Source organism: Orbicella franksi, chromosome 13 (genome assembly GCF_964199315.1).
Source record: "Orbicella franksi chromosome 13, jaOrbFran1.1, whole genome shotgun sequence".
Lineage (NCBI taxonomy): Eukaryota > Metazoa > Cnidaria > Anthozoa > Scleractinia > Merulinidae > Orbicella > Orbicella franksi.
Window position 1 is genome coordinate 4,635,863 of NC_138157.1, and position 24,038 is coordinate 4,659,900.

Below are 24,038 nucleotides of genomic sequence, written 5' to 3' on the forward strand. Positions count from 1 at the left end.
AAGATGTAACAGAAACCTTTTTGGATTGCAGGTTGTAGTTCTTGGGCTCTAGCGCAACCTGGAAGTTGACTACAGAATATGACTGATTTCAGATTAGTACATCCTACATTTTCTTTTATTTATTTCAACAGAACAAGTTTTGCCTCTGAAAAATGGAAACGCTTTAAGAGATCAAGTGATCATGTGCCTTCGTTCCCTCCCGCAGAGAAGGTCCAGTGACATGCACCAAACTAAGTAAATGAGTTTAACCTGCAATGCAGGCGTATTTATACTAAGCGTGTTGGTCATCTCGATCAGGCGAGCGCCAACGAAGGATCGAACTTTGGGAATAGAACAAAAAGAGTCTTAGGGTGTAGGAGTGAATTCACGTGTTGTAACTCCACGATGACCGCCGGATAAGCGAGCAAGAATATCCAGTGCTCGCCCAGCAAAACCACTTGATGCACTGCGAGGTAAAATGAGTGAAGTGTAATGGTGCCGCGTCACTTTTCCGGCTCAGCTCTTATTACTGATCTAATTCACGCTGAGTCAGATCGTCAAGCTTCTGAGGTGTTTGGTGACTGACTGAGCTTCCTTGCCAGACTAGAAGAGCACGTTGGGTAGGAGGGAGGGAAAATGCAGGAGGGGGGGGGGGGACAAAAAACAGTCTGCGGGTTGGTCCTTTCATTACTTTTTGCCTGATAATAAGCACTTAATGGCTGGTCCAAGAAAAACGGCGAGTATTGTCTGGTTGTCATCGTTCTTCGAAACGAAGCAGTAAGGATGGACAGAAAGAGTTAGCGAATTGCAATCAGTAAAGAATATTGAGAGACAGTTCAAGCTTGTTACATAAACATTAAAATAATTTCTTTATTAAGCGGCTTTCATTTCTTAATTCTACAATTTTATTGTTCTGTTTTACTAAACACACTACGTTACGTTTTTATCTTTTCGTTTAGAACAACGCAATTAACGTTTAATCGAAATTAAGAATGAATAACAACGTCACAAAATTGCAACTGAACTACTTACTATCGGAGAAGTCATATGATACCACATCTCCCTTACTAGGAGTTCTCACACCTATTTTTCGGAGTATTCACCACTGATTTTAATCAAAAGCAATTTATCTGCCTAACTTTAAATACACTAAAGGACTCTAACAGTACTAGTATAACTGAACTATTCTGTTGCTCAGTCAATTATTCTGTTATAGTAATGTTTGGAATTTGTAACAATAAATGAATGTATTTCTTATCCTAATCCTTAAAAATATGAGCATAATTTTTGTTCTAAAAACAAACTGAAAGCTTTCCCGTAAAACCTATAAAGCCCATTTTCTCAGCAACGCCTGCCCTGATTAATGATATTTTTCTCATACATGTAGCATAGGTTTATAAGATAAAAAAAAATATTACACTCAAACGTGTCACAAAATTAAAAGCCTATCTAACTTTACAGGAGAGGCGTTAGACCTGTGTACAAAGACCTCTCTTGAGGTACTTGAAGTTATTTGCTGACGTGCAAAACTACTTTCAAAGTAGAGAACACCTAAAAACTCCTAATGGCTTTCTACGGTAGAAAAAAATAGGAAGAAATAAATAAATAAACAAGCAAGGTAACGATTGAAACGGATTACGACTAAATCAGCAGCAAACTTGAAATAGCGGACAATGGTTTCAAGATACGCTCGCCTAGACGAAGATCCTTTCACTTACATAATACGTTACTACCTGAATAAAAACCACTTTAATTGACCAGCACTGATTAGAGTACAAACTTGCACCTTACAAACAACTTTCGAACACGGTCCGACTTTGTACTACTATTGATTTTATTTATAACTGTAAAAATCATACTACACTTAACTTACATACTTAAAAACTGGACGTACTTAGTGATATAAGCTGACAAATCGTGACCCTTGAAAAATTAACATCTAATTTCTACCTACGATATAAACATACTGTCAAGGACACAACTGATGAGAATAAACAAAATCAACAGCTAAGTGATATTGTCTTGATGTGGTACCAAATTCTCAGAGCTGACATTACAAAAATGAATGATAATCGGTAATGAGAATTAAGATGAGTTTTCGAGTTTAGATGTTTAAAACAGAGTTCGGGTCCAGAAGAGATGACTACATTGAGCTCTGGATCTTCGGAGGGCACACCAAGCAGGGGCGGATCCAGAATATTTAAAAAAGGGGGTCCGAAGAAATTGTGGCTGAGGGCAAGCCTCCCCCATTCCCCCAAAACCGAATGAAAAAATCCCCTCTAAAACGGTTGGTCAATTTTTTTCCGAAACTACAAGAACAAAGGCGGGACAGCCCCCTCCCACCCCTAAATCCGCCCCTGCCAAGCTACCTTGCAGACTTGTGTTCTTTATATTTTTGCGCAGTTGGATGGTTTTCTCTTCACAGATTTGCAATTTTTTAAACTCAAACATTCTTTTCATCATTGCACTCTGGGTCTCCATGGACAAATGGGCACGTTCAATTAAACCACTCATGACATATCAGATTGGTTGACTATCGGAGTAGTTCTTTTCACCTCAGGAAATACCCAAAAATACTATTACCAGCATTATGACGGCTTGTTTTCAGTTGTTTAATTGCCTTTCAGTTATCAAAATGTTGTACTGAATGGCTTTGAAAATATGTATAGACAAGCAGGAAAAAGTCGTTAAGACATAAGTTTAAATTTTGCCTAAAGAATGCCCATTGGAAGTTTTTCCAACATTCGCTAATTACGTCATTTATAGTACACCTGACAAAAGATTCCCATTGGACGAAAGCAGTGCTATTAATTCAAGTGGTACTAACTTTTTGCAACGTCGCTGCATTCGCTAGGTTAAAAAACTAGTTAGTCAGATTCGTCCAAATCCTCCAAGAAATAACTATCTTCAAAGTCACAACAGCTCCATGAATCAGCTATGTCTAGTGATTGTAAACTTGTTTCAGCTGTCTTCTGCGGCTCAATTTTTACCGGTGCTGTGAATGGTTTTAATTCCAGCGCAGAGCCAAGTTCACAGAGTTTTATCATGCACACTCGACCAGTGGATGTGAAACAGACGGCTCTGTCTTCTTCAGGGGACACGGCCAAGCTTACGATGCTTTCCTGCCCTTCAACTATCCTGGAGAATCCAGCAGCTTTCGCCTCGCTGATGTCCCACAGAAAGACCATACCATCAACGGCGTATGAGATAAGATATCGATTTATCTTTAAAAAACGACAAAACTCGATTATCCCAAGATGGCCGCGAAGAACTTGTTTGGAGGAATAGATATTGGAAGTGCCAAGACTGTACACAAGAATTACGTCTGCGATGCAGCATACCAAAAACTGATTATCCACCGACACACTGCACTGACTGAACCTAACAGAGATGTAAGGCCTCGCGACGCTGCGTCTCGCAATAAGGCGGCAGGTATGTTCAGCGTACTCCCAGATCTCAATCTCGTAGTCACCACACAATACTACTTTATCCGAAGAAAGGCAACAACATTCCGGAGTCAGGTAAACTCGTGATTCTAAACGAGCCGAAACAACTTCTTCTTGGATATCCCATACATGGAAATATGAATCGTTTTCGCTATCCTGAGTACATAAGAGAAGAACGGTACCGTCACTTGAAAATGCAAAGCATGTTACCATACACTCGCATTTTGAGTGAAGAAACTCTAATTTCGATTCTGTAAAACTGTACAATTCTAACTTGCCTTCCAAGTGAATGGCAATAAGCCTTCCGTTTGAGGACACTGCACAATTCTTCACAGTGAGAGACTGCGGGCCGGATACAGTCGACCAAACGATGCAGACAACACTGGAGGTGATGACTTCTTTATCAGCAAACGTCGAGGTTTGCATCACCGTAACTGTCGAGTCAGAGTTAACAGATATAACAGCATTACTTGAACAGAACATCGCTGCAACGGATTTTCGTACAACCAATGGTTTCACAGGTTGCGCTGGAAGAAACTTAAAAGGACTGAATAAACTTGTCAAAAAGATGGCTGTCTCCTCGGTACCATGACGAAACAAATACCCAACCTGCCTTTCTCTTGTAAAGTAGCCAACGTTATTGCCCGACACGCTCGAGAGTACTTCACCTGTCTTGAAAGATAAGGCGTGCAATGAGCCTCCAGGCGACTGATAAACAAAAAAAAGATCATCATTTGAAAAGGTAAAGCGTGTGGATTTACTGAAGGTATATTCTGTTTTTTCGTGATGAATATGGTGTTCTTCTTGATTTCCTGTTTGTAACAAGCTCACCTGCAAAGAATCATCAGCTTGGATAACCCATTTCATTTGTGGTGACACGCAACTAAGAACTTTTCTGTCACCAGAATCAGGGAGATTCTGAAAACCTTCAGGAATGTTCCTCCAAAGGCCAATCTTGAATGCGTCATTATGGACCTCTCTGAAAAACTCAGGGGACAAAAAATCTGGGTGCCCTTCGCTCTCCCCCATCCAAGCCCATTTGCAGAAATAGTATATTTTCCGTAATTTAGGAATGTCATCTAAATTTTCAAGTCGCTTCCTCTCAAAAGCTTCCCTAAAGAAACTCTCCAACACATGCATGTGAAAAGTCTTCCGCTCGACCTCCTGCTCTAGCTTTCGCTCATTCTTCCACAGTCTTCTCCAAGTCATAAAAGACCATTCTGAACAACTCAGGGGACAAGAAATCTGATTTCCTTTGGCACTCCCTCCTCCAAGCCAATTCGTAGAAACGAAGTAATTGCCATAATTTTGGAATGTCATCTAAATTTTCAAGTCGCGTGCTCTCAAAAGTTTTCCTAAGGAAACTCTGCAACATATGCATGTAAAAAGTCTTCCGCTCATTCTCCCCCAGAGTCTCCTCCAAGTGATCAAAGACCTTTCTGAACCACTCAAGGGACAAACCATCTGGGTTCCCTTCGGTCTCCATCATCAAAACCCATTTGCAGAAACCGTATAATTCCCGTAATTTAGGAATGCCATCTAAATTTTCAAGTCGCTTCCTCTCAAAAGCTTCCCTAAGGAAACTCTCCAACGCATGCATGTGAAAAGTGTTCCGCTCGACCTCCTGCTCTAGCTTTCGCTCATTCTCCCCCAGAGTCTCCTCCAAGTGATCCTCGATCTTCTTCATCAACGAGCTATTCGACATCGACATCGCCATCGCGACGAACGTCTCCAGATTACTCTCCAGCTGCCGCACAGAACGGAAATAACAATAAGCAGTTACTGTGGCAATGTTACAACGTGACATGGCTTTCCATATGCCACAACAGCTCTTTTTCGATTCAACTTCACTATAAGCCCCGAACACATGGCAGAAATAGGTGAACGGATTGAGCTGAATATCCGCTGAAAAAACTTGCTGTAACAAAGGCATCCCAGTCTCTAGATCCCAGACCTGATATTCAAATATGCATGGGTAAAGCTTAATGACAAGTTGTCGTACAGATGCCAAAGATGGTTCTTGATTTGACTGAGTTAATTCTCTTAGTCTGCAACAGTAATAGCACGATGGATCGTCAAGAACGTCACCCTCACCCAATATTTCTCTCAATCCGAGACGCTCGAACAAGCGTTTGATGTGCACCCCTGCTTCGCTACATGGTCCCATTTCTTTCAATCCGTCAGGGCAAAAACTGGCGGTCATCTCATCATCTCCACTCAGCTCAATCTCCTTCAGAGCCCAAAGAGCCAATAAGTTAAAAACACAAGACTGCCGTTCACAGGTACTTGGACAGGGCAGAAAACCTTTTTTCACGACAATGTACTGTCCATCACGAGTCAACACGCCCCATTTATAGACATGGGAATTCCCTGAGAACTGAGGAAAGTCCACGACACAACCTCGCTCAACAGAAAACCATTTGTCGAGACGTCCAAAAAATAGAAACTTACCATCGGGAGAATACTCTAAATGGTTAATTCTATCAATAGTATCGTTGCTTAGATCAAAAGGATCGCTCACTTTTTCTACCGTAGATAGGTCAAAGAATTGCAGAGACCGACCCTCCGCTCCAGCCACTGTCCTCTTATTAGGAGCTGTGGCAAAGCAGTGCATGTTAGTAATGTTGGCATCAACAGCAATGGGAAGACGACAATTACTGATCCACTCCAACCAGGGAAGGGCCACTTGAGGGATGGAAACGGTCTGTTGGACAGCATTTGAGGCGTTTCGTATACACGAGTGTAGAAGGTGTGGGCATTCCAAGAGAACAAGGACATTGCTTTCAATAGTAAGTAAGATCTCCTGGAGGATTTCTTGTTTACTTACTTCTTCGAGAGCAAAACGGCTGGCCGCGAGCCTAAAATCTTCCAGCAGGCGGTAAATCTCAATTTTCCCATGTTTCATTCTTCCTTCAATGAAGTGATAATTCGTCAAGGAAGCGAAAGCAACTTTCAGCAAATCTTTGGCTCCATTCTCACATAGAAAGCGGACGCCAACGCGTGAAACATAGTCCTTCAAATCAACGTCAATGGATGGGCCTGTCGGAGGTTTATTCACGACATAGGCGAGAATTTCAACAAAAACTTTACTAAGGTACTCACCTGCCTCATCCTTATAGATGAACAATTTCCGAGAAGCTTTGTTCCTGTCCGTCAGCCACGCTGGGATGAGATTGTGAAGGAAAGTTAATGTCTGATCAGATATTCGTAACACCACAAATTGTGATACAGCATCGATCACTTGTTGTTCATCACAGTTTGATTTCTCTCTCTTTAGAATGTAGGAAATTATTGAAACAGGAAGCCGAGATGCGGGGGCTACGATGGTACAACCAAACAACTTCTTAAAAATGTTCTGTCCCACTTGGTCATAGACGCGCTTAAAATTCTGCAGAAAGAAACTGTCGATATCTCCAGGGAAAAGATCGCTCAATTGATTCACTTCCTTACCTGAATCTGCAGAAAGCCTCAGTTCGTCAACAATGTAATGTGCATACAGGAATAATCCGTTACACTTTTTTGATACCTCTTCTACCGTGACGGATAAACGAGAGAAATCGATTCTCTTGTTCAAAAATATTTGAATATCCTGCTCATGCTGCTGATAGACGTTGTCTTGATCGCTGTTTCCAGCACAAATCTTAACACAGGGGTTGTACTTTTTCAATCTGAACTCTACCCGAATCTTCAGGGCGACTGGTGATAAAGAACACAAGCCATTTGGGAAGCAAGGGAAAGCGGTGCATTATGAGATCAAGAAAATCTTCCCTGGACTCGTACTCGGTCTCGTCTAGTGCGTCAATAATAACTAACTTTCTCTGGTCACAAGGAGAACACTTGCTTAATGGTTCTTGTAATAATTTTGTAAAGAGTTCCCGAACACCAAGTTTAGATTTGCCTAAAAACATTTTTACTCCACTTTCTCCTCCTATAATTACTTTATACTCAGTATTACAATCACAGAGTTGACGTGCAACAGTCGCCATAAGATACCTGGGATCGTTTCTTGTGCCATCGTCGTGCCGGCAGAAGTAGGCAGCTCCTAAGTGTCCAGCCTTTTTCATGCACTGTGTCATGACTCCGGCTATCACACTTTTGCCGACTCCTGGATCGCCTAAGAGTACATAAGCTCGGGAATCGCCTGGATTACAGAACCACTCGTCAAAATCATCAAAAAACCACTGTCTTGTATCTGAATCGTAACGTTTGGCAAAAAAGTCTATGTCACCTTCACAACTGGCAATCTCTGAAAATAACGAAAAACGAAAATGATATGCTTATTTTCTGTTTTCTTTGTATAATTAAAACTACGCAATTTATTTCGGTATAAAACATTGTCCACTTTATTTTAGGGGTGTGTTTCATTTACCATTGTGCAATGGGAGTTTTCCGCTATTGAAGATTGATAGTTTTCACGTCTAAGTTCATTTCCTCAATCATTTGGTTTCATCATAAATGGGACTATTTGTTCGGTGCACTGAGAGCGTGGCTCAAAAGATAGGCTCCACTGACATCTCCAAAAACATCATACCAACATTGACTTAAGCGTTTTATTTTGCAAACAGAGACTTCAAATCACAAAAGAATCAACTTACCAACGGATACGTTGCTGAGGTGCTGTTGGGACATTACATTTGCTGATTCTCCATAACTACAGCTACTATCCCCTGAAAAATATACAACTTCGCAATTAAACCGCTGTATATTTTTGAAACAATCATTATGAGTTTTCTGAACAATTATTCTCTTTAGACTTGTATCCCATCACCATTTAGGTTTAAGACTGACACTGTCTTTCTCAAGACTTTACAGGGCAAGAAGTTCCAGGTAGTGTAAAGCGAGCTCAGTTATAGTCTCGAGCTCAGTCACCAGGCATTGTTTTTCTATCGGTATGACGAACGCACATATATATTAAACATAATGGCTTCTTTCAATGTCATCGCATCATAACACAATTCCCAGTTAGCTTAGCTCTGCTTATATTTCTTATTATAGATAAAAATTATCGAATTACAAAACAGTGGTGGATTCGGTGGAGTAAAGTACTAATCGCGCTCGTAATGTCAAATGTCTTTTAAAGTTACGTAGTACCCGGTCGATTTTGAAATTGCTTCTTTAATTGTAATCCACTCGGCCCCATTAAATAATGTCACTTATCACTTGCTAAACCAATTAAATGGATGAGTCCTCACATATCTGCCTGGATTCGCAAAAACATAGCGACAGAATTTGACTTGTCACTGATAATCTTGATACAATTCTGTCCTAGAGTTACAATCCTGGCCATAAGTTGTTGGGACACCTCTCCTTTTGCGCGCTAAAACCCATGATTTCAACTACGTCCTTGACGTTTTAGAAAAAAAGATAAATAGAAGCAAGTATAATTGATCCCCCTTGCATATGGAAAAGGAGTTATTTTGAAAGAAACTTATGCTAACATGAATGGAAAATTTTTTGCTCAGGTTATTAGAGGCCACTTTAACCTGACCTTTGCTGAGGCGTGCCCTAAGGGTAACGGTGGAAAGCTTTTTGTAATGGACAATGACCCTTCTCAACAAGGTAGAGTTGCAACAAGGGCTCTTGAATCTATCAAAGCTGAGTTGCTCGAAATCTGCCCTTGTTCTCCAGATATAAATTTTACAGAGAATGCTTTCAACCTTTTTAATCGTAGCCTACGAGGGAAAGCTGTAGCTAAAAATATTACATCCGAAAATTTTGAACCGTTTAGTGAAAGAGTTTCACGAGCATTTGAACGTATTTCTGTTAATGATATAGACAAAATAATCTCCAGTATGAATAATAGAATAGAAGCCATCCTAACTATATTACACTCTTTACTTGTTATGGTCCACAAGGCTTATCGCTCAAATAAATGGAAATAACTCTCCTGTATGCCTTTTGAGGCCAGGAAGACTAAATTCACTGTCTTTTCGTTAAATCATAAACTTTTAACATGAAATCGGAGTCTAAATCAACACGAACGTACAGATATCAAAACCGCAGCGGAGTGCTGATCTTTAGCTTTATAAAACCTGCATCGTCCTAAATGGACTGAACAAGAGCTTCCTACATCGAGAATCGATTGAACTTCAAACAAACTACGCCATAATTATGAGTTAGCGAACACTCAACATGCTCTCGTTACGTCAAATTATCGCCCGGAAGCCACGCAAATAAATTTCTTCCACGCTAGCAAATCACAGACAGTTCTGATAGTTAGCTGGGCCGAGAACGCCTAAAATTGATAAAACAAGGAAATTCTAATCACGATCAGCGCTTGACCTAATGTTATTCACTCTGCTCGTGGCCATGTTTTGCTCGCAAATAGCACTGTGCCGGATGTACTTGAATTTTGTCGAGCGCAAAATGCCATATGCAGACTTCAACAGAATTTTTTCTAGGTCTTTAGCCAAATCAAAGTTCAGACCAAATAACGCTAACAGCAGCTAGAAATGTCTAGTCCATTGCACGTCGAAGCCCTAAATTGATGTGGCTAAAGCTCTTTGCTGTCTGAAGCAAGCACAATGTTATCGCCACAGTGCAAACACCCTAATATTACGGGGCTAACTGACGTCCCGTTTCAGTCATTTCATGTACGATAATGGACGACGCTTGCTAGCAAATCGTTAGACTTGCACCTTCATTGGACTTAATGATGTCCTCGGGCAGACTTCCTTTAGACAGCAGTTATAGAACGCTAATCGGTCGGCTCCTTCTCAGAGTCACCGCGCGTACTGAAATTCGGACGAGTGTAGCCTGGGCTCACCAATTAAACAAAAGCAGGGGGTAGCGCTAAATAATAATAATAATAATAATAATAATAATAATAATAATAATAATAATAATAATAATAATAATAATAACAACAATAAATAGACAACGAGAAGTTCTCTACATTTCATGTTAGGTAAGCTCTACAAGCCACTGTCATCAGGAAAGCCACCCCCCCTTTCCCCCTCAAAAACCGAAATAAATAAATAGATAAATAGATAAATAAATAAATAAATAAATAAATAAATAAATAAAATCACAAGCTAACGGGATGGAGGGGTTCAAATCTGCGGGGATGTTTTTGGAAAATCGGACATAAATATGCTTGCCTCGATTTTCTTGGAGAGTAGAAGAACTGAGTTTGTCTTCAACACGTGCAACTTGTTGTTGCAGATCTTCCACGTCAGAACAGACGCTATCCATTCTGTTAGACAGCGAACTTTGTTCTTGTTCTAAGGCTTCTTGTTCATGTTCCACATTCACTACTCTTGTATCCACATCACTTTGCAAGGCATCTACTGTCTTCGCCAGCAGACTGTGTTCTTGTTTCATGACTTGTTGTTCATGCTGTACACTCCCAACTCTTGTATCCACATCGCTTTGCAAGGCATCTACTGTCTTCGCCAACACACTTTGTTCTTGTTTCCTGACTTGTTGTTCATGCTGTACACTCGCAACGCTTGTATCCACATCGCTTTGCAAGGCATCTACTGTCTTCGACAGCGAACTTTGTTTTAGTTTCATGACTTCTTGTTCATGTTCTACACTCGCAACTCTTGCTTCTAGCTCCTCCAGACTTGTTGAAATGTCCTTTAGTGCTTGTGATACTCGCTCCTTATCCTCCTGCATTTCAAGTGTCCACCGCTCAACCTCTGTGTTCAATGTATTAACGTGTTGCTGTACCAACTTCAACAGATCACGATCCACAGTTGCGTTCATACACAGTATGGTGCCTAAAGTAACAAGCAAAAAGCACTTAGCAAATTTATGATTCAATAACATGGCCACTGGTTCTAATGTCGCCGATTCCACCAGCCGGTGATATTTGCCATGGGTGGTCATTGCATGCGATAATTGGAAAGACACTAAACCCTTGTAAAGCCCTATCCTTCCTGAAGTATCAATGTGTACAAGCGAACTGTTTACGAGTGCGTGTCCACAAAAATTAAAAATTGAGCGGCAAATTTCAAAATTTCAAAATTGCTCAAACTTTGGCTATTAGTAATCCATATTGAACTATTTGTCGTCATGTGTTTATTTGTCAAATGGTGTTTTGTTTAGGCAGAAAATGACAATACTTGATTTCGGGGTTAGGCATTGGAAAATTAGGCCCAAAAATTAGCCATTTTGAAGCTAACAGCTTGCCGTAACTATAAAGCCAGAGGACATCCACTTGAAATCAGCTTATTCTACAACTTTTGTAGGTTTAATTGTATAATTCCTATAACATTTGAAAAGCATTAAGATATTGAGTGAGACCTGAGGGAAAGCCTCTGTTTTTCCATGGAAATTAGTATTAAACTTCAAAAAATAATTTACCCTACTACCTTCATCACAAATCAAATGAAATTTATCACTTAGAATTCAAAAGAGATGGGCTCTTAGCTGATTGTGCTAGATTGTGCTATATGAGAAAACGCTCAAAATTGCAATTTTTCGTGAAATCATACAAAAGATTGCGTGACCGACCGTGACAGACAGCTCTATCATTGCAGCCTAAAGTCCCAAATTCAATGAAAATATATCTTCTTGTTGTTGCGGAGTTTTGTTATTTATTAGTTTTTGAGAAAATACAGCGGCTAATGGCATGCTTGTTTTATCACTAACTTGTATGATATTCTTACATATGCAGTGCGTTTACTGTATTTTTTTCAGGTGAATGATGCTGTTTTACTGGTACAAGAGTTAATTAATTGATACCATTTCTACTTTTAAAACAGCTGCCTACTTTAAAGAATCACGATTTCATCATTGATCACTAGGGGCTACGCAATTTTTGATCTAAAAGCCTTGAAATGAACTATTTGTCATTGTTGTTATGGTTGCTAATTATAAACAAGTTGTGCTCCCAGTTAAAGGAGTTTTTCCCACGGCCTGTCTCACGCTACGCAGCTCAGCAATGGCGTTTTAATGCTCTTTTCAGAGAATAACTGGAAAAGACTGCTCGTTTGATAAGTTAGATAGAAGCAAGAGTCTTGAAATTGTTACTTTACGCAATTGCTCAAAGGATATTTCCAATCATTGTTCTCACTGGTCATTTTCTGAAGTGACAACGGAAAGTGAACTTATACTTGCTAGAGTGGGTATTTTCCGCGAGGACGAGACGCAGAGATTAGACACAATCTGCCCTCACCACAGGCGTGAACTCGGACTTGGCTGGCGGCGAAACTCTCTCAAGTGCTGTGTGCCGCAAATCTTATCCCAACATGGAGCTAATAGAACAGCGGATCGAGGAATTTCGAAAATGGTATCGGAGCACATCTTTAAGACGACGGGGAAGTTTGTTCCAGCTGGATCTGGAGAGCTATGTTTCAGATTAAAGATAACCGTATACGTGTAGCCGTACCCAACCCCCGAGGAAAAACGGGAGGATCTTTGAATTGAAATGGAAACATGCTTAGTTACGGTCTCTCTACAAGATCCCGCGTTAATTCCTTGCCCCGAATGAGGATGACAGTAACTGGCAACCCTTCTTCAGTCAACTTCAAGAAAGGTCTCAACCCAGGTCAACCCTTTTTGCCGGATAACCCTTTTAACCGGGTAACCCTTTTAGCCGGGTAACCCTTTTTGCTGGGTAACACCTTTTCCAGAGCAGGGTTGACATGGCTATAGCTAAGTTAACAATTTTCATGTAAAAAGGGGACGAAGTACCAACCCGGGTTTACATTTCTGCACAAATATGCGTGCTTCTTTGTTTTTCGGCTTTTATTGTAAGTCAACACAGTTCAGGGAGACAAGGGCTTGTAAAATTTCAGGTTTTGGTGACCACAAAGCTGATTCGGATCAGCTTTCTTGTAAACAAAACTTTAACACGACCAGGCATCCCGGGTTCGTGCATGTAGAGGTTATTTTTTTCACTCTTAGTAAGCCAACCTGGGTTTGTGTAGAGAGGTCCTTAGTCAGAACTGTTGTTTAAAAAAAGGGTGTGAATTAGGTTTTTAAAGGGTTACAGTGGTAACTATACCCCTGTCCCCATCCTACGAAAATCCCTCAACTCACAAGTTATCGGTCATCTGATTTTTTTAACGACTGTTTTTAAAGAAATGCCTCTTATTAAATGCCCAGGAACCATTTGTTTGATATAAGTCACTTTATTTGATCATTTTTTCCTCTCTGATTTTGTCCTTCTTTTCACAGTTCCATTTTAATTTGAATAAAACACTTCCATTCAAACACAAGCGTTAGTTTTTACGTGTCGGGGCAAATTTGCTTTGAAGGTGACAATTGCTCTTTTTGTACTGTCAGACATTTGCAGAGACTGCAGAAAAAGTGTTTTCGAAAGCTCAGTTTTCAGTGTTGCTGATATCACGGGTACTGATATGGAGGAAGGAGCAGCATGTGCCACGCCCTTGACAGATTTGGCGTTGCTTGGCCATGTTACTTTAGTATGGACGATAATCTTACAATACACTGTAACTATAGCTATTTAGAAAACGGTCTTAAGAAAATACGCGCGCTGATTGGATAAAAATCGTGTTTCTATAGCTCGATAGAAAAACGCAACTAGCACGAGCTGTTGAGATAATGATGGCGCGAGCAAAGAGAATTTACATTTTGGTAATCAAAGTTAACAAGTTGTTTTCCTTTTTTCGTCGCGGTGTTTTCTAAATGAAATAGGAAACATCTTCTCTGTGTTTCTATCGAGTTAAAGAAACACTCATGAAAGTTTGGGAGAACTCGAAAAAGCTGTAGAAACACTCGCCTGTGGCTCGTGTTCCCACAGCATTTCTCGTTCTCCCAAACTTCCACTCATGTTTCTATAACTCGACAGAAACACGGTACATGTTTTCTATTTCTTAACTAGTAATCATAAGGACCAATGTTTAGTCCTCGTGACTAGATTCCTTGACATAAAAGGGCTGGTTCACACGACGGGACTTGACCCCATGACTTAATGTTGCAGGTCAACTAGTTGCAGTCTCTGTGTGCGTACCTTAACGCCCATTTGACGGTTGGGCCCTTTTCCTGGTAGATAGCTAGGTAACAATTACGCCACCAGTGAGAGTAAAACTAAAAGTAAAGTGGTTAAGTGATCCTATCTTAATGCATCTTAAAGGAAAGTACTTCTTCATTGTAATGTTTAAAGAAAAACAGGTTACTGTGGAAATCAGACATGTACCTTTCAACTCCCAGTCTTTCAATTCTCCTAGGAGATTTCTCTCGTTGGCAGGTGGCAGACCCAGTGCTTTAACTAGCCCTTCCATCTCGTTAAACCTCTGTTGATAATTCACTGGATACCAGTCACTGAATACACAGTGAGCCCAGGAATTTCTAGCTTTTCTTACATCACCAGCCGCACTCTGTACAGCTGGAGAGAAGACTGGCACCTTACCAAGCAAGGTGAGCACAGCAGATGCATCACAGTGTTCATCAAAGCTGTTAAACTTGGCCATATGGTTCTCTACATAGAGCTTGGCAAAGTTAACATGTGATGTCACTCGGCAGTCAAACAAGGAGTAATTGAACCTTCCACCTGGCAGCCTGGGAAATGCATCGTTACCATTGATGTTCTCATATTTTAAGATTGTTAGCCAATTCTTTAGTCGCCCAGATGTACTTTGAGTGTGAATACTGTGGCTCACTTGAAGATTACCATACTCCCTCTGAACTTCTTGCTCTACAAACGAACGTATTTGGGAAACCAGGACCTTGTTGAGTGCAATTCCAAAGACCAACCATCTTTTCTGGTCGTCTGTAACACCATGTGAAGTGTACCTAAAAAAACAGTTCCAAGAATTTAATTTTATTGCGTATTTAAAAGTACTATCAACAGCCATAGTTGAAAACAAAAACCTAAAAAACTGCTGGTCGTAGAAATATGCAGTTGGGATCTTCTTGAATCACTACATCTTTGCTAATAGGGCCTGATTCATAGTTTCAATTGTCTCAATATTAAAAGCATTTGTAATAGCTATTTTAAACATGCACATTATAACTAACGTACAAAACAGGTGAGAAGGACCGACACCTAAATCTACTCGAATAACTGAAAAATAGGGCAAATCAGTTTTGGATCAGAAAGCCACAGTGAGCCAGCCCATACTAACAATATTGATTATAGCAATTATATATATGGATTTTTACTGATTTATCACCACTATATTGCTAATTGAAAGGACAATAATCAGCTATTACCAAGTAAAATGCCACATTCTTGTAAAAGAGGGAAACAAAGACTTACTCTTCTATATGACGTGTATGTGGCGGGGGGGAGGTGTGTGGGGCAGGGGGTACTGCAGACGTTTTCCAACGAACCAACAATCCCAACAAGCTCCGAGGAGTCTAAGCATTGAGGGTTTAAATTCAGAAGTTGCTAGAGAACCTCAGAGTGAAGCAAGTGATGCCTCCAATTTGGCTTGCTTCCCAGACTGATGTGGCTGCTACAAGTACATGAGCTGATTATCGCTTGGATTGAGGCTATGGAACATATCACTGGTAGCTACCTCAGGAGAAGGTGGCTGGGAGTATGAAGGACATTGACAGCTCCACAACTAAGGTATAGTAGTTTTATTAAAAAAATCTGTGTTGGAGCCTAGTGGTCCATCTCGCCAGCGCTTACACGTATCTTCCATTTTCTCAGCATGAAGGGACTGGGAGAATTTAGATTTCTACCAGCATGATCATTGAGGGCTTGCCTGCCAAAGGAGCTCATGGGTGTATGAGGAAAGCGAGAGTTGTAGACATGATATGTATAGTAACTACAATGCGGGCTGAAAGTTTTGGGACAGTGAACGTGATGCGAGCAATATTCACTCCAATTCCCCCCCTTCCCCCCAAAAAATGTTGAACTGGGAGCGTTGGACAGACATTAGCCAGGCAAAATAAGTGTCAATGTTCATTAAGAGCTTTCCAACATTGCCTGGGTAAGGCGGGGGGGAGGGGGGGGGTTTAAGGTGGATCCAGGTTCATAATAATGATGGCGAGAGTAAAACGCACCAATTTGAAAGGATTCCTGGGACTGTCCCAAGGACATCTGTCCTCCATTGTAGCAAGCCAATCACGACAGGGGTAAGTTCAAGTGAGACAGCCTCAGCAGGGTGTGCACCCTGGTGAAAATCCTGTTAGGATTCTATAGGATTCTATGAACTGTACAAGATCCAGTGAAGATTCTGTACAATCCTATACAACAGGAACTTGAAGGACCTTATATACTCAAAAATCTGTGGGGATCTCAATGAATGTCCCAAACAATCAGCTAGAGTCTCATCATGATGTACAAAGATCCTAGAAAAGATCTTCAAATATCTCTAAAGGATTTTTACCTGGGAGGGACAATTGCAAAGCAGCAGTTGAGGAAAGGCATGTTAAGTGCTCAGCACTTGTGTCCAAGGAACCCCTAAAAATCAGCATGCTTCTGCATGCAATGCTATCACCTCTTGTCAACCCCATGCGGCAAATCAGGACCTCTGGAATACATCACTGCTGGGGTTGAGTCGCATTGGTAGCAATGCATAACCAGGCAGGGCTGGAAATAACAGTCGGTCAACGGACATTGTCCGACCAAATTTTGAATATGTCCGGCCAATTTCACATTATGATCGGACATGATGTCCAAACATTTCACCCAAACCAAGTCATTGTCCATCCATAAAATTTGGTTATATACATTATTAAAGGGCTCGAAATTGCGACCATATTGGTCGCCAATGCGGCTAAAATTTCATCTTTGGCGACCAAAAATTCTGGTTTAGACGACAGCCGAAAATACGTCTGCATTTACAAGCTATCATAATGGCGACTACGTTTCTCTGTGTTGATGATCAAGAATGGCTATTTTCTCAGACATTATGTCCTTCCAGAAATACATAGTGAAAGATCTTTGCTTCTATAACATTCAACATAAGGAAAGAAAACAATCTATCCTTTTGCTTTGCTGCAAAAGATCCTTTCACATCGGAAAACTTGCAAATGGCTAATCATGTTTGAAATCACCTTACAATGCATTGCAAACTTTTGAGCATTGAGTACGTCATGCATGCCTATTGATTGTGTCTTTTCCAATGCTTAAAACCTTCACATTAGCTACGTACACAAAATTAGCGGCCAAAAAAGTCTTGATTCATGCATTGAGTTCCTGTCTGAATAAATTTCCTATTGGATTTTTATCACTTAGTTGCCAAATGGCTACTCAAGAATATTTTTTTAATTTTGGACCCTTGACTCTGACAGTTTGAGCCATATCCAGGAGCCCATTATGGGCTTCTGCCATAAAGCAGAAGTGTTTATCTTTCCTGTACTTGCCAAATAAAGTACTCTTCAGAAATTGCCCTATTATGCATTACGTGCATTGCGATATGCTGTTAGCACTTCATGTATGTACCCTAGAGTCAACTTTTGGTCAGGAGCCCATCACTAGGAGGCTGCAACTCCCATACCAAGCCTATGTCATGGTATTTTTACAGACCAGTCTATTTTTAGGCTTCTTTTCCCACGAAAAAGGTCAGTTCCAGTCTGTATGAGCATGCATCGGTAAGGAGAAAAATGGCGGCCTTAGACGGACATGTCGAACTAATCTTCTGGTGAAATTATAAAGTCTTTGCTTGTGATTGGTCACTGAGGTTCCTGCGGGGGTCTGAATTCGCGGTAAATTCAAACTAAAAATAGATTGATCTGTGAAAATGCCGGGATAGGAATAATTGGGGTTATTGCACACTGCTAGTGATGGGCTCCTGCTTTAAAGGGACACAGTCAGCTGGAGCTCATGCGCATTAGATACCATTTCTTAGCTAATTTTCATATCACAGAGATGCGATCCATACTGTTTTTAACCAAATATGATCAAAATTACATCACAGGATGAGCAAAAAACACACTCAAAAACAGGTTTTTCAGTAAACGATTGAAAATCAACAAAACACTGCGAAGATTGAAGTGGATTTCCAGATGTAATTTGATTTCAGGTTGAGGTGAACTTTTTTCACAGTGAGAAAACTAGTGTCCAGCTCAGCACAGTCCCAAAGATGACTGTGTTCCTGTAATGGTAGCATTCAGTACAAAACTAGGTTTGCTTGGAGAACATATAACCACGAGATAACCAGGAGAGATCGGTGCAGTCATCCAGTAGATAAAGACATCAAGTTAATCACAAATGATAAATAAATCAAATTTAAATGCAGTTTTGAACGATTTGTACTGAAAATCTTTACAGTATGCTAATAAATTTTCTTATGCTAATTAATTATGCTAATCAATTATGAAATTAATTTCCGGTCAAATTGATAAGATGTCCAACCAAAATAAAGGTTTGAAAGGACACGTCCTCATGTAAAGAAGAAAAATTATTTCCAGCACTGCCAGGTGTTAGGGGCTCTGGCCTCTGCTCATGACACTGTTTTTGAAGGCGGGGATTTAGTTTGAGTAGACGTGAAATGTTCAAGTTGGCGACTCTACTGTATTAGTCACAATAACTGGACAGGTGTCCATACTCCCCAGTGGTGTTCCCACTGTGTTGTTCCTCTCTACATTGCAGTTTGCTGCTACGGGGTGATGGGTAACTTACAGTTCTATTGGCCAATCTTTTTGTTTCATGGGAGGGCTTTAAGAAATGGACACAAGAGAAGGTGGCTCAGTATTGTGGACTTTAAGAGTACGCATGATGACCAAAGGTGCCCGGCTGATATATGTGGGTAAATGTCTGGTTGGAATTGGGAGTTCTGGCTTAGTACATTACAGGTTTGTGGAAGTTCATTTTACTAATGCTGGTGTAGCCCCTGGTCAAGGAATACTTTATTCAGATAGCTGCAAGAGCCAGCAGAACCTGCATCCACTTGGAGCTACTTAGAAGTTGAAAAGCAAAGACCAGACTGCATAATGCACTTCAGCCTTTGGTGCCGGGCATCCCTTTATGGCACCTCATCTAGTGCTGCTATGGCTGCTCAGCAAACAACTCTTTGAGGTCTAGGTACTGAAAGTGGGTGTGGGTTCCAGATGGTTATGAGGGCTCCAAGCAGTGTGTTAAGGAAACTCTGCCTGTACAATGTCATATCAAATCACTTCTATCATTATATTATTCCCCATCATATTTTTAAGCTGCAATTTTCCGCCCGTTTTGATAGAGAAAACAAGTGCTTATTAACATGAACTTACCCTCCTGTTGCCATTGATTCCTCAAATCATGACCAGTGAGTCAAAATCTTAGCAGTTGCTCTATTACATGCACAAGCTGCAATCAAACAAAAAATGAAACATATTTCCTTAACATCCCTTAATAACAGACCTAACTAGTGGGTCCCACTGAAGTGAGCTATTTTGCTAAACTCAGAGCTTTATCCTTTAAAAGGGATTATTACCTTAAGGTGATTCCTCAGAAATAAAAGTTGTCGAACAATGTTTTTGAAATTTTCCCTGAATGTTCCCTACCAAGCACTGTTTCAAAAAATAGACTAAAAAGGTTTTGTCACCATGCCTGCTTAAGAGATACGATGGGCCAATCGTACCCCAATTACAGTACCGATCAGAAGAAACCTAACATGGAATGCATTTGCGAACAGGAACGGAACGGATACAGAACGGGTACAGAACGGATACAGAACGGATACAGAACGGATACAGAACGGATACCGAACAGAAATGGAACGGATACGAAATGGTTGCGAATCACAAAAATGGAAAAAGCGTTCTCCAGAACGCAAACTATAAGAGAACGCGTTCTTCGGAACACATGGTAGTAAGTTACGCTATCAGAGTGCTTACCAAGGATTTGGAAACGATATAACTTTAAATACACGTTCGTCCAATCTTTGTCCAGCCCGGCGATCTTGAGAAGATGACAGAGCGAATCATCTTTTGTCTTTTTTTATTTCTTTTTACACACACTAGGCAGGCATTTTCCCTGCATCTTCTTGTCCAGTTCGTGTTCATCGCAGACAGGTCTCAAAAACCGCTGATTGGCTGGGGACGACAGGTCTCAAAAACCGCTGAGCATGCGCACTCAGTTCCCGCCTTCAAATGTTTCAAAATGGCGGACGACAAATAGGATTTCGCCACACAATTCAGCCTTTCATCAGGCTGCCCATACATTTACTCAAACTTCCATAATCGGTTGAATTACGCCTTCAACGTTTCTAGTTTGCCTTGGCATTGTGTTTAGTGAGATCGGCGGTCATTTTCTACAGAATATTCACCCTTACCTGGTTCCCCCTTGTGTTAACGTTCGCTACTGCTGGAAGAGAAACTGGACTCTGATTTTCTCGTTTGTTAAGACGGCCCAGTGTTTGTTAAGCTTGAGATTTGGACTACGTTATCGTTGTTTCTTCCGCAAGGAAATATCACACATAGGCATGCAAGGCGTGCAAGAGTTATTTTTTGTGTGAAGTGTCGGAGATAGGAGCATTCATGGTACAGTAATGATTTGGTTAATTTGACATTTTTTCTTTGGTTGCGATGTTACATCGGTCATGGTAAGATAGCTAAATAGTAAGCCATAAAATGTTTGACTGAACAAACCACAGTAATCTGACATGTCTCCAGATTAATGTAGATACCATCTTATTTTCTAACAGGCAATTTGATTCATTCTTTGATACAACCCGCACTGTGATTGGTGTGACACGCGCACATGCATAACTCCCTCACTCACCGATCACATAACCCTTCCAACCCCCAAGAGGAATTTTTGCTCAAAAATACTCAAGTTAATTTAGAGACTTTTTCGCATTTTATATGAGTCATAAGTTTACCTTTTTACACAACACAACACAACTTCACCGAAAATAGAAAGAAAGAGAATAAAAACCTCTGACACGTTGAAAGTCTGATTTAATTAAATTGCACTTCAACTTGGTGCCGCGCAGTCTTCAAAGAACATTTGAACAGTTTTCATACTTTTGACCTTTAAAAATATCGGACTGAAATGAATGTCATCAAATAAAACTATTAAACTGCTACTGCAGAGACATAAAAACAGTCCAGAAATGAAAGCTTCTTTTTTGTTTAACATCCTGGAAACAATAGCCGATAACTTGTCAGCTCTAATTGAATTTACTCCCATATAAAAAAACAAAAGTGTTAAGTTACCATTTGTTACTAAAGATAGCAAACATCTCGTGGGAAAGAGTGGTGACGAATCATCTGCTCTGATTGAATTTACTCCCTTGTGAAAAACAAGAGTGTCAAATTACACTTTGTAACTAAAAAACAAAAATATCTTGTTATATTTGCATGCAACAAAAAGAAAACAATCGTTACCTGCACTTACTATTGTGAATGTTAGAACTGTTTCAAATCTGAAGTCTCGTCCCCTCTAAAACATGTCCTAAGAACTAGAAGCGATGACTCATGACCTCTAATTGAATTTACTCCTTGTGAAAAACAAAAGTATCAAATTACCTTTGTTACTATAAATGTTGCATTTGCATACTACTAACTCACAAACTGTTTCAAACCTCAAGGCTCATCTCGTTCATTTAACTAAAATCCTCAGCCTAACCCACAAAAAATGTCGAAGTAAACCCAATATATGAATACTTCCTCCTCTTTTATAGAAGTCTTTAGAATAAATATGGCTGTTCTGAACTTTATCGGGATCAAATCTTCTCACATACCATTTACCTTTACAACAAGAAATTTGATTGGCTGTTTATAGTAGATCCAATCTGATTGGTGTGACATACATACATCTCTCACTCACTCGCTCACTCACTCATTCATTGACCTGTCCATAACATACCCGATGCGCCGACCAAGAGGTATTTTTTTTAACAAAAAAATAACTCAAAAACTATAAGCCAGTGACCCCATATTTTTTTGGATAAAAATCTTTTCATTACACACAGAAGAAGAAACAGGGAAAGTTATAACAATTCTGTGGAGTATATTTTGTTTCAATTAAAAACAAAATGGAAGTTTCCAAATTGGAAAAATTGCACTCAATAGTTTTTCTACAATTTCGCACATGCATTCTGCTCTTGCTGTTGAATAAGTTTTAGCATTAAAAAATGTAGGGTCACTGAATCCATTTTTAAACTCAGAGAATACTATTTTCCAAGTTGTAGTGGAGAAGCGATTTCACTCCTTCACTCCTTCACTTCCTGTTAGACATTTGAAATTCCTGAGGGGAACTCCAGGTCAGGGATGCTCGCTGAAAAATTTGAATTTCACTCCTAAAGGTCAGACTAATATGGGACTTACTCGAGCTTCATTAGACCCTTCAAAGATACCACTTAAAACAGAATAGGTTTGATTACTAGCCACTGTTCAAGAAAGTATCCCTCACGCACTTGTAGACTTGACTCGCGTACTCAAGACATCAGCGGATATCAAGCCTTAAGACTGAAATTAAATGAGAGCATTTCTTTTAATTATTAATTCTTCAAGTGCACCCTAACGGCTACTTTGACAGCTAAAAATGGTGGCACCTTGAAAATATCGTCTTGAAAAGGTAAGGGAAAAAAAAAGAAAAAAAAACAGAAGTTATTACAACACAGGGTATTCATATTTGATCACCCATCTAAGTACTGACCCCACCACACAGGGCTTAACTTTGTTGAGCGGACGAGATGTGGTGCTGTCCTTGTGGCATAGTGACTCTACGCTGAACATACTTTTTTCAATGTTAGGGTTGCATCTCCTCCTGTATTCTCTTACCACTGCATTTTGCACTATTTCTTAAGAACACCAGTGGGCTTTAACTTTAACTTAACCTACGGATTAAAACCTCAAGTCAGTGGCATCAAAATTGTCACTGTTCACAGATGATCTATTTTCCAAGTTGAGTGGCTCATAGCCACTTTGATTGAGATATTAGCTTCCAAACGATTCCCTGGTAACAAGGTAACAAAGCTATCAGCAGATGAAACAGCATGGTGTCCCTTTCTCTGTTTAATTTTCTGTTAACTACAGTAATTTTTTTAAACTCTGAACTAAACATAACTGAACTGACCAGAACGTATGAAGACACTTCTTGCACTAGCTAGTATCAAAACAAGGGACAACTAGGAGGCTTTCCTCAGTCTGTGATCTGTGGACAACAGGCTAAGTCCCGCTTGTTTTAGCTCAAAGTAGTGCACCTTTTTCAAGTCATTTACAATTCATGATTATGTCAGTTTTATAGAAAATGCAAGTTTGATGTAAGGTACGTAATTTGCTAATTACTCTGAGAACAGCGAGGATAACTGATGAGAAAATGTCACTTGACCTTCACATGATGTAGTATATGAACCCTTGCGTGCATTTCAAAAACCTAGAAAAGTACATAATGAAATTCCTCTAGTTCTGACTGAGTTTGCCTTTATTTTCCGAGTTCGCCTGTCTTAGCAAGACTATTTGAATCATTTCTCTATTGATTTATAGTTCACTCTTGAAAGTCGAAACACGTACCAACAGTATTCCAAATTTTCAACTAGGACCGAAACGATGGAACGCGTCAGTTACTCGCCACCGTTGGAAATCTGTCGTCTTACTGCTTTGATCGCTGCAATGCACAGGCATCGGACAAAACCGAATAGACTTCCTCGCCGTGGAACTTACAAGAACGGTGTATTTCCCTGATTACTGAGGTCTGTAGGTATAAATGAGTCTAATTCAAATTCCTAGAGAACTACGTACTAAATATCCCACCAGTTCCAACTTTGAGCTTAACAAGCCATCCTCAAGAAGTGTATCTCCCGAGTTCACCTCTCTTGG

At 40.1% G+C, this 24,038-nt stretch overlaps 1 pseudogene across 1 annotated transcript; it reads right to left on the minus strand.

Annotated features, from left to right (window-relative positions):
- Positions 1 to 206: 206 nt before the first annotated feature.
- LOC145466287 (uncharacterized) lies at positions 207 to 20,306 on the minus strand (annotated as a pseudogene). Its single transcript, XR_014041863.1, has 5 exons — positions 19,503 to 20,306; positions 14,536 to 15,131; positions 10,465 to 11,149; positions 8,021 to 8,178; positions 207 to 7,671 (listed from the first exon to the last, which is right to left on the minus strand). The product of XR_014041863.1 is annotated as an uncharacterized LOC145466287 (transcript).
- Positions 20,307 to 24,038: the final 3,732 nt, after the last annotated feature.